The 17,706-nt window shown below is 38.9% G+C and overlaps 1 protein-coding gene across 1 annotated transcript in view; it reads left to right on the plus strand.

Annotated features, from left to right (window-relative positions):
* SH3GL2 (SH3 domain containing GRB2 like 2, endophilin A1) overlaps positions 1-17,706 on the plus strand; it is a 214,674-nt gene that overhangs the window by 140,162 nt on the left and 56,806 nt on the right. The window lies entirely within an intron of this gene.

Here is a 17,706-nt window from a genome sequence, read left to right on the forward strand (position 1 = left end):
TATAGTAATCAGGAATATGGAAATTAAAACAATGATGTGATATATGGACACTGGGTGGCTCAGTCAGTTGAGCATTCAGCTCTTGATTTCAGCTGAGGTCATGATACCAGGGTCATGAGATCAAGCCCTGCATTAGGCTCTGGGCTGAATGTGGAGCCTGCTTACGATTCTCTTTCTCCTCTCTCCTGCTTGCATTCTGTCTCTCTCAAATAAAAAATAATAAATATACTGGGGCGCCTGGGTGGCGCAGTCGGTTAAGCGTCCGACTTCAGCCAGGTCACGATCTCGCGGTCCGGGAGTTCGAGCCCCGCGTCAGGCTCTGGGCTGATGGCTCAGAGCTTGGAGCCTGTTTCTGATTCTGTGTCTCCCTCTCTCTCTGCCCCTCCCCCATTCATGCTCTGTCTCTCTCTGTCCCAAAAATAAATAAAACGTTGAAAAAAAAAATTAAAAAAAAATAATATAAAAAAAACAATGATGTGATATAAATTAATAACCACCCAATTTGCAAAAATTAAGAAACCTGTAAAACAATATTGAGGAAGATGTGAAGAAATGGGAATTTTGCTCTACTGCAGGTGGGGCTATAAATTGATACAACGGACTTTGGAAAGTAACAAAGTTGAAGATTCAGTTATTCATATATCTTATGAACCAATAATTTCACTTCAAGGCATATATCTCAAAGAAAACTCTTACTGGTGTAGCAGCAGCCCTCACAGACGGATGCTTATTGCTGCATTGTTTGTAATAGTGAAAAACATAAAACAACCCAAATACACACCACTAGGGAAGTGTGTAAACACATCTAGATGTATTCTTACAGCACATGATACAGCAGTTGAAAGGAATGGCTTACCTCTACATGTAGCGTATTTGTAAGTTTCATGTATGATAAATTATAGAAGGATATGGACAGTAAGATACCATTAACATATGTCAAAAAAAGTATGTTTTTATATGATTAATGAATACTATACTGCAAGTGTCAGCAAAGTGTGGCTTGGGGGCCAGATGTAGCCCATGGCTTGTGTTTGAACAGTCAAGCTGAGATTGATGTTTACATTTTCAAAGTGCTGTAAATATAAAGAAGGAAGGGAGGAAGGGAAAGCTATGGCTTTTCTCCATTGCAGGTCAGATAGATCCTCCAAGAGCTCTAAAAAAATTTTCTATATAAAAGAATGCTTTAATTAAAAAAAAGTGTGTCATCAAATATATCTGATTTCCTTAGCCCATTACGCTGCTATAACAAACTGCCATAGACTGAGTGACTAATAAATAGCAAAAATTTGTTTCTCACAGTTCTGGAGGCTGGACACCCAAGATTTGGTGTCTGGTGAGGATTTTCTTTCTAGTTTATAGACACTCATCGTCTTGCTGTGACCCTACATGGCAGAAGTGGTGAAGGAGCTCTCAGCGGTCTCTTTTATATGGGCACCAATCCAATTCATGAGGGTTCCATCCTCATGATATAATCACCTCCCCAAGGCCCCACCTTCTAATACAAACCATATGGGAGGGGGAGGAGTTTAACATGAATTCTGGGGGACACAAATATTCAGTCTATAGCACTGACCCTCAAGTCCTATTTCTGTTTGCCAGTCTACCAAAAACGTCACCGGCTCCTGCTATACATATGCTCTGTGTGCCGAGATTCGCATCCCCTCAGTCTAGCCTGGGTAGACAGCTCCAGCATCCCACCTCTAGCCTTCATGCCATAGCAGTTTCTCCTAAGTCTTGGAAATTTCAGCTTTCCCTCTGTGTTGCCTGACATATCAGTTAAAGCACCTGGAGGCAGCCTTCAACCAATGGGAACGTGAGTCAGATGGTTGCCTGAGCTTCCTGTTCCTCCAGGGAACAACACTGAGGGACGTTCAGTATCATTCCTCACAGGGATCCCTCAGGGTCAAGACACATTGCCTAACTCCAGCTCAGACCACACTCCTTTTGGCCTTGCCTTTCTCTGCTCCTTCCCATTCCCTCATTCTGGTTGGTGGGATCACTGCCCCTTCATCTACATCCCAGCATATGTTTGGGGGGAGGGTCTCCAAGACCCTTGGGCAGTAAAGGAACAAAAGTGTCATTGGGAAGGACAGCAGTATCTCGGGGGCAGGGGGCATAAGAGGAGCTTTGATTCTGTTTGTTACATCTTATTTATTTAAAACTATCCATAACAAATAGGGGAAATTTTTCTGTTTTTAAAAAAATTTTTTTAAATGTTTGTTTATTTTTGACAGAGAGAGCATGAGTGGGGGAGGGTTAGAGAGAGGAAGACACAGAATCTGAAGCAGGCTCCAGGCTCCAAGCTGTCAGCACAGAGCCCGATGCGGGGCTTGAACCCACAGACCGCGAGATCATCACCTGAGCCGAAGTCAGACACTCAGCCGACTGAGCCACCCAGGCACCCCTAAAATTTTAGGTTTTTAAAGGTCGAGTTGCTTTTAGATGGGTGTTTACATTTTGGAATTTGAAATAACATACTGGATTTCTATGTGAAACTAGTCTTCCGCTTTGACTTTTATTTGTTCAGGAATCTGTTTCTTGTGGTGCTTAAAATCTAATTTCTATCTAGGCATGTTCATCATACCTATTTGAGTGAAATTAATTCATTATGAGACTAAAAGAGAGGTGCCTGGATTTAACTAGTAGAGAAAATGCACCATAGTAATTAAATTGAAAGATACTTTCTCTCCATTTTTTTTTCGTACTTCAGAGTATAACTTTCTCCTCTAGCAGTCGTGTGGTATCTAAAACCTTCTGCTCTGCTAAAGATATTCTCCTAAGCTTTAAATGACAGGCTGATACATACTCTAAGTTGGGAAATGTTATGTAAGAGTAGATGGGTAATTCACTCAAGAGAAATACAGCTTGTAGGAAACTATAAAATTATTCATTGGAAAATTTATGTTTCAGAAAATTAAGTCCTGCTGTGGGTTTTCATGTGTTGTGTAGGGAAGGGAACCAAACCCAAACAAAAGGACAATAGCGCATATATATATACATACATATATATATATATATATATACATATATATATACACATATATATACACACACATATACATATATATACACATACATATATATGTGTGTGTGTGTGTGTATATATATATATATATATATATATATATGATATGTTTTGTTCTCTAAGCCTACTTAGAGAACAGGATGTTTTCATTAGAAAACTTGGGACTTGATGCATGCAGGACTTCTTCCAGAGAGAAGCCATATGTTCTCTTATGCATGCCAGATTTGTGACAATCACGATTCTGTGGTCCTGCAAATGAAAGCAAAATGTTGTATAGTCCTTACAGCAGGAATCAAACCTCTTCCTAAAGCAGCATCCTTAGTCATGCCAAGCTTTCATTTGGCTGAGTGACTTTGCATGAAGTACGTCTAGCATGATGTTAGAAAATCACAAATCCTCTCCTGCTTTACCCTCACGACTCTAAGGATGAAGACCTTCATTTAGTCCAAAAGGGTCTGTAGAGTCTGGCTGTGGGTGGCCTCTCCAGCATTCACCTTGAATGCTTTCTCCTTCCCTCTCTAACCTTTGTTCATGCTTGCCTCTTGGAGGAGCCATGTGTATTACCCTGTATTCCTCAGGGCCTTTGCATATACCCCTCACTATATCTTCAGTGCCTGACACATAAAAGACATCCAATAAATATTTTTAAAATGAATCAATGATAGATATTAGAAGGTAGCCACCTTATAATGTGGTGGCTGTGGTGGAAAACAAGCACTTAAAAAAGTACAACCTTTGGGGAGCCTAGGTGGCTCAGTCAGTTAAACGTCCAACTCTTGATTTCTGCTCAGATCATGATCTCACAGTTCATGGGTTTGAGCCCTGCGTCAGGCTCTGCACTGACAGTGTGGAGCCTGCTTGGGACTCTCTCTCTCTCCCTTTCTCTCTGCCCCTCTCCCACTTGTGCACATGTGTGTTCATGTTCCCTCTCCCTCCCCCTCCCCCCTCCCCCCTCCCCCTCCCCCTCCCCCTCCCCCCCTCCCCCCTCCCCCTCTCTCAAAATAAATAAATAAACATTAAAAACAGAACAGCACAACCTTTGACTGCCTTGTCTGATCCCTCCTGGTTTAAGTGGGTGTTGAGTAAGCCAGCTCTTGCTTTTCTACTTTCTCTCTAACTTCTTCATTATATTTCTATCAGTACTCATGCCAGCATAAAAACAAAGAAAACCTGTTCAAGATAGGAGAATGTGTCCAGAACTGCTGCTGAGTACCCTGTTTTCTGTACCTACTTTTTGCCTTCAAGCTTTGTCACTGGCAGAGGGGAAGGAAGAGAAAGCAAATACAGTGATTGTTTAGGGGAGTATCTTCAAGTAGAATTGAATAGAAAAATAAAAATAAGCAGAAAAAAATCAGGTGCCACCGAGGCCACGGTGCTTTTCCACTGCCTCTCCTCTGCCCTTCCGCTGCAGACCAGCTTGTGCCAGTGCTGCACTAGGCACCAGGGAATAGAGACAAGATTGAAATCACTGCCTTCTGGGGACTCAGAAAATTTGGGAGAGGCATTCAACTTGATAATGATGGTACAAATGCAGTCTAACAAGTGCTGGATAGAGACAGGCCCACGTGCTGTGGGAGCCCAGAGGGTTTGGACATCTTCACTTGGGAAAGCACAGTTGACACAGTGGCCGCGATCCAGGAGGCATATAGGCAAAGGGAGGGAGCAATGGATTACTGAAGGGCAGTAAAACCAAATTGCTTTTAAACAGTTCTTGTTACCAAGAAAATTTTAGTAACAATTTTTAGCAGTATAAATTTATTGAAAACAAGGTAGACATTTTAAAGTATGCTTGCACACTAAAGTGCCCTCTGATGCTGCTGACGTCTGTTAATTACAGTCAATCCAAGTGGACCCTTTCCTAGGAAACAGGGTTTACTGAGTCTGGGAATCAGGACCTGGGTTTCAGTCTTGTCTCTGGTACTGCCTGGCAGTCTGCCCCTAACACGTGTCTACTTCCTCAGAGTTCCCATCCCTGCCCTTCCCCCTACTCTCCAGCACACATAGGCACCCATGAGATGGTGCATTCCCTTCAACACTGCAAGTTTCCTCCTGCAGTGATTCTATTCTGTGGGTGACCAGACTTCCCCTTTCCTACAGCCCTCATCCAAAATCATAATTGGAAGTCTTCATTTTGCCAACCCCCCCCCCCACACACACACACACAAAGCAGGCTACACTGTGTAGACTTTTGAATGTGTTCATTTTCTCTCATTTTCTCCTGTTTAAACTCTTACTTGCTAACTCAGTGGACCACTATACCACAAAACCTTTGTGAAATGAGTTGATTTGATAAGAAGAGGTCACTTCTGAAAAATGCATCCTCAGTATAGCATTACATTCTGAAGTGTAAATTTCAGATTTATCTTTAGTAACAAGTGCCCACAGGTATACAATTTTGCTCTTAAAGATCCTCATCTAGAATAGTGCCATATATGTTGATGGCCTTCAAACCTTTAATTGGCCTGTATTTCTGAATGTGTTCATGTTTTCTCTTTCCACCACAAGTTAGCCCTGGGTAGACACATTTTGGAAACCTCTGCCTTGCTTTCACCATGTCCATGAAATTCCATATGATGTCACCTTGTTACTCTTAGGGAAGTACTCTCAGTGGCACTTGTACATTTATGATACTAATCCTCTGCATTGGTGAAGTACTTTGTAGTTGACAAAGCACTTAGTTATCTTATCTGCATAACTCCTGGTGAGGTAGCTTTATACATCATTGCCATGGAATATTACTCAGCTATAAAAAGGAATAAAGTACCGATACATGCTGCAACACAAAAGAAACTTGAAAACATTGTGTTAAGTAAAAGAAGCCAGAGACAAAAGACCACATAATATATGATTTCATTTATATGAAATGTCCAAAATAGATAATTCTACAGAGACCAAAATTTGATTAATACTTGTCAAGAAATGGGGCAGTGAATGAAATTGGGGGAGGGGACCGAGGAATGATGCAAATGGTTACAAGGCTTTTTTGTGGCATGATGAAACTGTTGAAAAATTAGATTATGGCCTCATACAACTCTATAAATACATTAAAAATCACTGAATTGTATACTGTAAATGAGTAATACTTTGTGGCATATAAATTATACCTCAATGAAGTTATTAAATTTATAATTCATTTTTTTTCTACCTCACAGAGCTCAAGGACAAGAGACTTCAAACCAGCTGACACTGGGCCCCTTTCTTAGTATATATTTGGTTTCACATTTTCCCTGTCATGAGAAGAGGTACCCAGCCTCCTCTTAAAAGTCTCTCTTCCAAATAGCCCTCTGTCCCTTCTTCTCATGTCCAACTTGAATAAATAACAGCTTATAAGAGTCCCTGAATGCTTGAGAAGAATTAAAAAGAGAATATGCTTTCCTGTATGCTTTCCATTTTACTTTTTGGTATATTTTTATTAGAGCTTTGCAAGCAGTCATCTCATTTAAGAGCAAGTCTCCCAAGTGATTGAAAAGCACTGGGCTGAAACTTGAAAGAAAAGGAAGCCATTAGTGCTAGTTTGGAATGTTTGAATAGTGTTTAGAGCCTTTCCCCAATTAAATGTACAACTCTGAGCAACTCTAAACCTGTAGAAAAATATTTTCGTATTGTTCATCAAGTGCCGTGTGCGTGTGTGTGTGTGTGTGTGTGTGTGTAAAGGAGTATGAAATGCAACTATCCGTATATAGTTGATTGAGGCACTAGGAAATGAGACAATAAAGTCAGTAGTTTCTATCCACACCCCACCTTGAAAGCATATTGGGAAAGAGGAACCAAGTTAGCTCTTAGATGGTGTGGGATACGGTGACATTACTCTGAATACGTGCTCCGGCTCTTGTAGCTGCCTTTCCTGTTACGTATACCCTGCAGCAGCAGAGGACACGTGAAGTTCTAATACTAGAGACTGCGTGTAGAAAAGCAAACCAGGAGTGGACGTGATGGGGGCAGCCTCCACCACTTCCCTTCTGACCTCAGCATGAGCTTGCAAGGTGTGAGTCTCCAGAGAGTTGTCTTCAGCACAGGCAGCAGACCTTGAAGCTTGGAGCACAAGCAGATTGGTGCATCTGTCAGTGCAAAGCCTTCGCAGGCAGTGATGGGCTGCTTAACATTCAGGAAATTCTGTCCAGGATTATAAATCAAATCTATATCTGTGTATGTGTTCTGTCATTAAGGTGCTTTTTAAATATTTCGTTCAGATGATGGAATTTCTGCATATGTGAATTATCAAACTTGATATCTCAGACAGGGATCCATCTTTCTGTTTTGTGTGGTTATTCTTTGTTCCTGATTTAATTCCTTTGTCAGTAGGTCAGTGATTTTCTATATAAGATGGTGGGTCTGGTATCCAGTGGCTGTCCATCCACTTTTATGACCATCTCTGAAGTCTCTTCATATCTCTTCCCTGTTGTTATTTAAGGTTAAGCTTATGATTTATTACTGCTGTTATGAGCGTGATGTTAGCTTCCTTTGGCTTAGGAAGAGTGTTTACCTCAGAATAGAGCTTGGCTGCCACATTTGGTGATACACGATGCTATATGGAAAGCTGATTATGTTGGTGTGTGAAATACTTGCAGGACATCTCTCAGATATCTTCAGATACCTGTTTGCTTGCAGTTTGTCCCCGATGTTTTCTTCTGCAAGGCTGAAGTACCTACCTGGGATGTGTGGAGGAAGGCAGTCCAAGCACAGTGATGGAAATGGAGCGTATTCTAAGCTGCTTGCCCTGCAGTGCAACTGGGACTCAACAGCTGTCAGTTATTCTACCTTTCATGGGCATGTCCTGTGGTTCCAAGTGATACTTCTATAGGCAGAAAGAGAGATGGAAGAAATACTAGACACAAAATCAGGAGGTTGTATTTCTGTTGTCTGATTCCTGGTAGCCTTTAGGTCACATGTATTTTGCCTTGGATCCCATTGCACTAACCTGTATCACATATATAGCAGTTGCCATGGTCACAATTTTAATGGCTCTTGGAATGATTGTTCCAACCACAACCCCACTCTCCTCCTTTTCCATTCTGCGGGTTTGCTCACACTTCATTTGAGAAACTATTTCCTTGTTTTCTTTGATCCTTATCTTTTCCAGGTTTTCCCTGTAGTTTCTGTTTGTGGTTTTTTTTTTTTTTCCATGATCTTTTTTGTCGGTTTCCCCCTCTGCTAGCCCTTAATTATTGGTGATGCTCAGGGTTCCCTCCTTAACCCATAACCACTTGCTGGTGCATGTTCTCCCTGAGCGATCTCATCTGTTGGTTTTCTGGTTTCACAAGTCACATATACATACAGTGCCGACTCCACATATCTGTCTCTTGCCCTGACCTCTCCCTACAAGCTCAGACTCGTATATTCAGTTGCCTGCTGGACATATGTACTTGGATTTCAAACCTAGTGAATCTAAACCTGCTTTAAATAGATTGTGTTCATTTGTGTTCAGCCATCCATTTGCTCAAGTCTAAAACCTGGGAATCATCTTAGAGTTCTCTGCTTCTCTCTTACACCAAACCGGTCACAAAGTTTGCTTGCTTACTTTAGGCCCTAAATATTTACTGAGTCCATCCTTAATCCCAGAGTTCTTGGTTCACGTCCTCATCTTCCACCTGTATGATTCTGGTAGCAATATGACTGGTGTCTTTATCTCCAGTCTCATTTTTTTTTTCAAGTAAGTCTTCACTTTGTAATCTAATGATTTAAAAATTGATTTAGCTGTGTCATTCCTCAGCTTAAAGCCTGCTAATGGCTTTCTATTAATGCTGAGATAAAATCTAAGGTCTTATGGTAAGTCACTTTGGAAAACATTTGGGCAGTTTCTTAAAAAGTTTAATATATGTTTACCACAAGACCCAGTGGTTCAACTCCTAGGTTTCTACCCAAAAGAAATAAAAAATATATCCACATAGACATGTATGCAAATATTCATAGTGGCATTATTCATAATAGCCCCACGCTGGAAGCAGTTCAAGTGTCCATCAACAGGAGAAGAATGGATACACAAAATGTGGTATAACCGTGCAGTGGAGTACTTTTCAGCTATAAAATAGAACTCAGCTACTGATACAGGTAACAACATGATGAATCTCAGATGCCTTATGCTTAGAGAAAGAGGCCAGATATTTAAAATTGCCTATTGAGGCATCTGAGTGGCTCAGTCAGTTAAGTGTCTGACTTTGGCTCAGGTCATGATCTCATGGTTCATGGGTTTGAGCCCCGCGTCGGTCTCTGTACTGACAGCGCAGAGCTTGCTTGGGCTTCTTTCTCTCTCTCTGTCCCTGCCCTGCTCATTCTCTCTCTCTTTCTTTCTATCCCTCTCTCTCTCTCTCAAAAAAAAAATGTGTATGTAATAAAATAACCTACTGTATGTTTGCATTTATATGGCATTTCTAGAAAAGGTAAAATTATGGAGATGAAAAGCAGATAAGTGGTTGCCTAAGGATGGCAGTGAGCATTGACTGAACGTGGGCACTTGGGGTGATGAAACTGTTTAAAGCTAGGTTGTAGTGATGCTTGCACAACTCCATTATTTACTAACACTCAAAACAAAACGAAGGTCTTTGGCATGGCCTAGACGGCCCACTATCACTTGATCTCTCCTTCTTCCTACAACCTCAGTTCTTGTCACACCGTCCTTTATATTCTGATATCTTGCGGCACTGAAATATCTGTACTTTCCTGCAAATGCTGTGTTTTTGCTTGTTTGCTTTTTGTCGTGTAGTAGCTTCTACCTGAGAAAGCTTCTTTCTTCATCCTGTGTCTACTTTTCCATCTCACTTACTCTCATTTGAGAATCAGCACAGGTATCAGCTGCAGGAAGGTTTCCCAGTCTTGACTTCTCATCAAGCTACAACCAAATTGTCTATCCTAGGATCTGATTACAGTCTACTTTTTTTTTTTAATGCACTTGCCCCATTTTATTGGAATGGTTTGTTTATGTATCCATATATCCCACCAAACTGTAAGTTTCCAGAGAGCATGTGCCATGTCTTAAATTTGCATACAAAACCTCCAGTGCTAACAAACTCCCTGGTACATAATAAATAGGCATTCAAACTGAGTACTTTTGCATTCATTCCATTTGGTGAATTAAAGGTGATTTGTTTTTATTTTTGTTTTTTGTTTTTTTCAGAATGGGATTTGCATCAAAATAACCCTGATTTGGGGGAGGGGGGTAACAAAGCATTTTCTTTTCAAACATTTTTCATGGTATTTTCTCTTTTCCAGGAAAGGGAACTTTTCCTGGTTTATTATCTACCTTTGGTGTACTATAAATAGCACTCTACCAGGTAGAAATTGTATCAGTGTTCTCCAGAGAAAAAGAACCAGTGAGATATGTAGGCAGAATTTCTTCTTTCCCAAGATAACCTCAGTTTTGTTCTAAAGACCTTTTAGTTTGTTGATTGGATTAGGCTCAATTGCATTATTAAGGATAATCTCCTTTACTTAAAGTCAACTGATTGTGGATATTAACCACATCTATAGAATATTCTCACAGCAACACCTAGATCAGTGTTTGACTGAAAAGCTACGTACTATAGACTAGCCAAACTGACACATCAAATTAACCATCACAGAAAAGACATCAAATTTTTCATTGTAAGAGAACTTAGAACTCTCCTGGTTGTCTGAGCATACCCTGGGCCTGCCCCATTTTGTGAATGAGGAAACAGAAGCTCAGTGAGTTTGTGGTTTCATTTCACAAAACAGAAAATGGCTTTCCAGCAGTTTCTCCTACAAGTGAAAGCCTAGGGCTACTCCATCTTGCCTTATCAACTGAGTCATCAGACATTAGGTTCTACATCATTTATTAACAGGACTGAATCCTCAAGTAAATTACTGGTACCTCTTATTTCTCTTTATGAGTTCTGTTTTCTTCTCAAGAGAATTTATGACTCAGCTTTAAATAGAACTTTAAAAATAGTACATGACATAATTCTGGCCTCAAGTATAGAGTCTATTTTTAGCACACACTGTCTTTTTGTATTTTGTTCGGTTTCAATGGCTTATGTATTGCAGTGGACTATGAAAATGTGTACTTTTTTCCTGTCGTCAGAGATGGGAAAGTTTATGGAAATATTCTCCCCCTCTGATGGGGGAGAATTACCCTTTCTCTGGTAAGGAACTAGATGATTTGGGAAGTTGAAAAATAGAGAAATGCTGGTTTTCTTTTATTCTGCACATTTTTTATACTTTTTTTTTATTTTCTACAAGACAAAAATAGGATCATTTGCAAATGACACCATAAGTGATAGTGTAAATGATCTTTCTGGGGAGGGACTGAGGCTCTGCATGAAACTTCTATGATCAATCCTGCTAACGCCCTTTGAAGGGTGTATGCAAGTAATTAGCTACATAGTCTAAGGGAAATTCTCACCTTGGGGAAATAGGGCTTAGAAAGTTACTACTTTTAACCCCAGAGAATCATACCAGAAATCATTATAACATGCTGCAAATCAGTTACTACATTTTCCATATAGTATTTGACCAGAAGCAAGATAGGAAGATTGGAAGCTAGAAATAGGGTGAAGTGCTTAACTCACTCAAACTTATTTTAAAGTTTTAACTTCAGATATTTAAAGAAAATCGGTTTTCATCTTATTGAATTCTTGGGGGTGGGGAGGAGTCGCTAGTTTTTACATTATGCAAGAGGAATCTTTACACTTACCACTATTCAATATACAGATTCTATTTGAGAGTAAGAAATAGAATTAACCCAATTTAGATAGATAAAATGCTTTTAATCATTCTCTAAGAAAATTAGAAGTTTCTGGATGGGAAAAAATACATATTTTTTTGAAATTCACTTCCAAAACATCATGGCATTTAAGCATTCCAATTTAATGACAACTGAGAAAAACTAGTGTGAAACTTATATTCCATGAAGTGAATCCACCCTGCCTTTCAAACATGGGAATACCACCATCTGGAAAAACAAGATCTACTTGTATTTAGCCAAATAATCAAGAAAGTACTGCTTTAATTTTGACTCTCCTGTTTCCTTCTGAATATTTGGTATGTCATCAAGTATAATTTTTATTTTTTGGTACCTTATTAATGAATGATGATTAAAGAACTTTCATGAGTATGGGCTTCTTTTATTTATTACCATAGGTGATGCCTTTCTACAAGTACTGGGAATACAGTACAGTGTCCCACAGGTGTAGTTATCATAACTTCTTGAAGAACTTGCACGTTAATAATGTTGTGCTTTAATGCATTTACATTAAACTTAGTTTTTTTTAGCCAAATATAAAAAACAACTTAAAATTTTGCCTGTCATATGAGTAAGATCACGTTAAGACATAATAAACCCGTATTTTAATAATGATTATTGATAGTTTATAATGTGCTCTTTATATGTACATTCCAATTTAATTCTTTAAAAAAAAAACAGAACACCCAGTGTTGAATGGTGTTGTTTTTCATTTCTTAGGAGAAGAAATTGAGGCATTAAGAAGTTATGCATCTTCTTTTATATACAACCATTTGGTGTCATTGTCAAGGTCAAATTCATGTCTCAATTCTAAATCCATTTCTAAAATCTTAATTCAAGTGGCTCTCATTGACTTCCTTGTCAATGAGATTTCATTATACATATAAATAATTTTGTTGATCTACAGTGCAGATGGGCAGGATAGTGTATGAGTTCTACTTTTTGCTCTGAACAAACTAGCTGTGATTATGGAATGTCAAAGTAATTCTGTTTTAATATGAATAAATACATAGTGCAGCACATCATAAAATTATTTTTGATTCTGTAAAAAACATTTGGGAAAAGTATTATATTACTTTCTCTCATGTGAGGGGATACACACACACACACACACACACACACACACATGAACATGTTGGCCTGTGTGTGTATTTATACACACATATGTGCTTATGCATATAGACTAAAATACATACATATTTAGAATCAGGATTAATGGGAAGAATATATATTATTGATACTAATTATCATTGTTCTGAAAGTAATTTGGCAGGTGAATGTAGAATGGCTACAATTAGAAGAGAATTTTCTTTAACCTTGGCTATAAATAAACTATCCTTAATTATTCAATTTTCTAATTTTTTGCCTGTTACTGGTAGAGAAAAAGATATTACACTTACAGGGGAGATTAAACTCTGAGAAAGGAGGTACAGAACCAGTGCTAACTCATAGTTTAGGGTCTTCCTTTAATTAACATACAATTTTTGACCTTAGGATAATTCATTGAGATCATTTTTTCCACTGGTAATTGAATGTCTACTTTGCAAGCACTGTGTTAGGTACCACAGTCTCAAACATTTTTAGACAAAGAAGCAGGAGATATGATTCCTGCCTTTAGCATCTTAAAATTCAGATGAGCAAAGATCTTCAGCAATTTTATTAATGAAGTGGCTAGTTCCAGGTAGTCCAACAGATGATATGCTTTATTAAGAATGCATATTAAGTCTAATAACTTCCTGCTAGGGTGGGCAGTCAAGATGACAGAGAAGGTGAAATCTGGGTGAGCATTTTGAATAGTTGGTAGGATTTAAAAAATAGAAGAAGGAAATAGGTCCATGTACAAGGCAGAGGGAATAAACACAGTGCATTTGGTGGATTGTAAAGAAACCTGGCTTTGTATGATGTAAAATAACAGAACTGAACAAAGAGAAGTAGGAAGTAAATCACTTTGCAGGTGTATGTGGTATGAATGAGTTTGGTATTAAGTGTGATTAATTTCACTGATGTGATTTTTCAAGGAGACCACCGTAAAGGCAGTCAGAAACATGGGAGTTGAGTCATCAGTGTTTAGTAAATGAAACACAATGCAGGGAAGAATCAGAGCTGTAACTAGACGGGGGTGTCTTCTTCCCAGGGGTGACAGTTAGTATGGTGGAGGATGAGTCATTGTTGGAAAGCAGTGCAGCATCCTCTGGGCTGTGAACAGTGGTCATTTATTTAAGCTGTCTCTTGCTACTGGTTCCCTTTGACATTTTTCTTATTTGGTACATGGAGAAAAAATAGCATGAGACAACGCTACTGCAGGCTCAGAATTAAGACTTTTAATTTAAAATGTGAGTTGACTATATTCTTTTTCTTTTTTTGGAAAGTTGTGCCTTTTGAAATACCATCCTGAGTGAGGTGTAGGTCTTATTTGCCTCACTGTATGCTTTCTCTTGTCAACCTAACATTAATATTTACAAAAAGACATTGTAGTTCAGTTCCACAGATCTTAGCTGAGTACCTGTTATGAGGAATACAATGGAGAGTAAGATAGAGGAAGGTGAAATTGCTGGTTTGATTGAAACAGAGTATATGTAGAGTGTAATAGATAAGATGAGAAGTTTAAGCTCTCGATGTAGTTAAGTGGGTACAGTTGAGAGTTTTGAATAGAGGAGTTGTTGTTTGATGTGTTTGATGTTTTTGTTTTGTTTTGGGTAGCATAGGGGAGTATATTGGCTTATTTGTACTGTTTTGTTTGATTCAAATACCTTTTGCTGATGTTCATTTAAATTTAAAAACAATTTTTTAATGTTTATTTTGAGAGAGAGAGAGAGCTGGGGAAGGACAGAGAGAGAGAAACACAGAATCTGAAGCAGGCCTCAGGCTCCCAGCTGTCAGCACAGAGCCCGATGCGGAGCTTGACCTCATGAACCCTGAGATCATGACCTGAGCCAAAGTCCAAAGCTTAACCGACTGAGCCATCTAGGTGCCCCAAAGTTCATTTAAATTTAAATAGGTGATCAATTTCTCAAGTGCTAGCATATTAGCCAAAGTACATTAAACAGTATCCAAAAATATTCAATACTATGAATTCTTAGTTTTTAGGGACCACCTCACTGGAAAATAGTAGGGCGAAATTATTCTTAAGTATATGGTATTAGGTAAGGAAAACAAAATTCATTGTTGGCCAGATAAGATCAGGGAGCCTATATTCCTCACCTTGACTCATTCATAAGAAGATAGAAGTTTTAGTAATGATATTTAAAGATCAGGAGGGGGAAATATTTGCTATACTGCTAAGAAATGAGTCAGTGTTATTTAAGCCCACTGTTTAATTCAATGCCTTGATATATTTAGATCCTTTGTGACTTGAAAAGAAGATAGCCCCAAGAACAATGTAGATGTCATTTTGAATATTGCTTTCTCCAAGAATCTAATTAGATAAGAAATTTTTATATCAGCCAACCAATCAGACCAGTACCAGAATCTAACTGCTAGCCTCATTTAGTATGTTTGGTGAACTGTTTCTCTCAGAGCAGTTCAAAATCAGCTTTTGTAGAGAAGAGAAAGAGCTTAATATCTCTCAATCCAACTTTCTCTCTACCTCTTCCTCCCATACCTGCACCCACACCCACACTAAGTATTTTAAACCAAATATTTAAAGCCAGTGGACTGATGAGTTGCCCTTGGTGTGAGTCATAGGACTAGTTCTAAATTATTAATGGCCATTGTAATTCCATTTGGTATTCTGTTTGATACAGTGAGTCAGCTATTTTGATGCCAACTTGTTTTTAGATGCAAAAAGGGGGGAATTAAAATCATTCTCAGCTGAGCAATATGGGATTGAATGTGATATAGGCCTTGTGCTTTTGATAAGGGCCGTATTTTATTCCCCAGAGATGATCAGAATGTGATTAACCCAGGATTACCAGGATTTGCTAATGTTACCATAAATGGAAACATTCTTGGCTATTTTTTGGTAACAATTTTGTAAATAAAAATTAAATGTCTCATTCACAGGTCATAGGAGGATCTGTTTTTGACCAAAATGGGATGTTGGGATATAGTAAGTTCCTTGACATTGGAGAAAGGTAGAACTGAGAGTTGGTTGAGGGCTGTGCAGTATATATATATTTTTTTAATTTTTTTTTAATGTTTAATTATTTCTGAGACAGAGAGAGACAGAGCACGAGTGGGGGAGGGGCAGAGAGAGAGAGAGGGAGACACAGAATCGGAAACAGGCTCCAGGCTCTGAGCCATCAGCCCAGAGCCCGACGCGGGGCTCGAACTCACGGACCGCAAGATCGTGACCTGGCTGAAGTCGGACGCTTAACCGACTGCGCCACCCAGGCGCCCCTATATTTTTTGATTTTGTAGGAGTTTGACTAGAGTTTCCCAGCCCAAATTTAACTGAAAACTATGTAATTCAAGAATAATAAGACACAAGAGGGACTAAATGTGAGCTAAAACTGCCATCTCTGAACAAAGTGAAAGGGAGTAAACCTATAAAAATCACAGTAAAAATTTGTTTGCTGATAGAAAAAAATTGATTATTAACCTGTCAGGCCCTTCTATTTCCTGATTTTCTATAACTTAATTCCAAACATTCAGGTCAAGTCACTGGCACTTGGATCCCACTAGAAAGAAAGTTCTAAACTGAATTCTGGGACCTCCCTACCCCCATTTCTGGTTTGTTAAAAATCTTTAAGAAAGCAGGCAAAGAAGTTGACTTCTTTCCCAGATCACAGGCTTTTGATTAAGTGGTGTTGATGCTAGGCAAATCCTAGATCTGTATGGACTGCTGAAATAATTGATAACTAGCATCGTTTAGGACACAGGTTAAGTGAGGGTTGATGTCAAGGACCCAGGGTTAAGGCAGTGAATCTAATGGAACTTCAGGCAGGGAAGGCCAGCACCATGGACAGCTCCCCCAAACTAGGCTGGGGATGCGAAGGAGTCTACAGTTTAGCTTGGAAAAAATGCATTCAGGTCCTTGTTCCACTTCTTCCTAGCTAACAATCTGTACCATGGATAGGAAATTTAACTTATGCAACCCTCAGTTTTCTCATCTGTGACATGGGAATAATATGTGATCTACATAGTTCTTGTGATGCACATATTAGATGACAAATTGCAAGTGAAAGTAGGTGTCAGCTATACAAATGAAAGATATTAATATTGTTTTTATTAACCTTACACTTTTAATAATCGACCTTTATTTACCTACGGTTGTATTATGTTAATGAAAATTGCTGGATTCTTCTCAAGATGTCACACTACAGTTAAAAAAAAAAAAAAAAAAACAACTGGGGAAACCAGGATACTATAAGCAGGTATATACTTCATTGGTGAGAGAAGGGAACTAGAATTTACCATCTGTCTTGTAGGTTCAGACATAGGTTCTTATACTTGATACACTATTTAATTTTCATAACAACTCTGTGTACCTAGCAAAGAGTAGAGGAGTCTGTCCATGCCATGGCCATTCATCACAACACATTACTTCTGTTACTTATGCTGGGGTGAAATGGGTGGCATCTGGTATACAGGTCCTGAGTGGTGGTAGAATTCATACTTTCAGTTTCTCCAATACTAGTCTCTTCTAGAGGTTTTCCTGATAGTAGAAAGCAGGAGTGAAGGAGAGAGAGACAGAGACAGAGACAGAGAAAGAAAGAAAGAAAGGAATACACTAAAGCCCCCAGCAAGGGGATATTGGGGCTTCCATTGCCAGGAGAGAGCGCTATATATCCAAGGACTCCTTTAGAAGGAGATAAACCAAACTCACAAGATGACCCAGGTTGTTACTGAGATTGTTGTAGGTCTGGCCTTGGTGGTGCCCTTCTCTGCAGAGACCTTCAGTCCAGCGGTTATTAAAGAAAATAAAAATTCATACTTCAGTATCTGTGTGTGATAACTTTAATACAGTGACATCTTTGTAAAAAGCATCTAACTACCTTTATAATTAGAATATTTTAAGAGCAACAGAAGTCTCGAGTCACTAGCA

Source organism: Prionailurus bengalensis, chromosome D4 (genome assembly GCF_016509475.1).
Source record: "Prionailurus bengalensis isolate Pbe53 chromosome D4, Fcat_Pben_1.1_paternal_pri, whole genome shotgun sequence".
Lineage (NCBI taxonomy): Eukaryota > Metazoa > Chordata > Mammalia > Carnivora > Felidae > Prionailurus > Prionailurus bengalensis.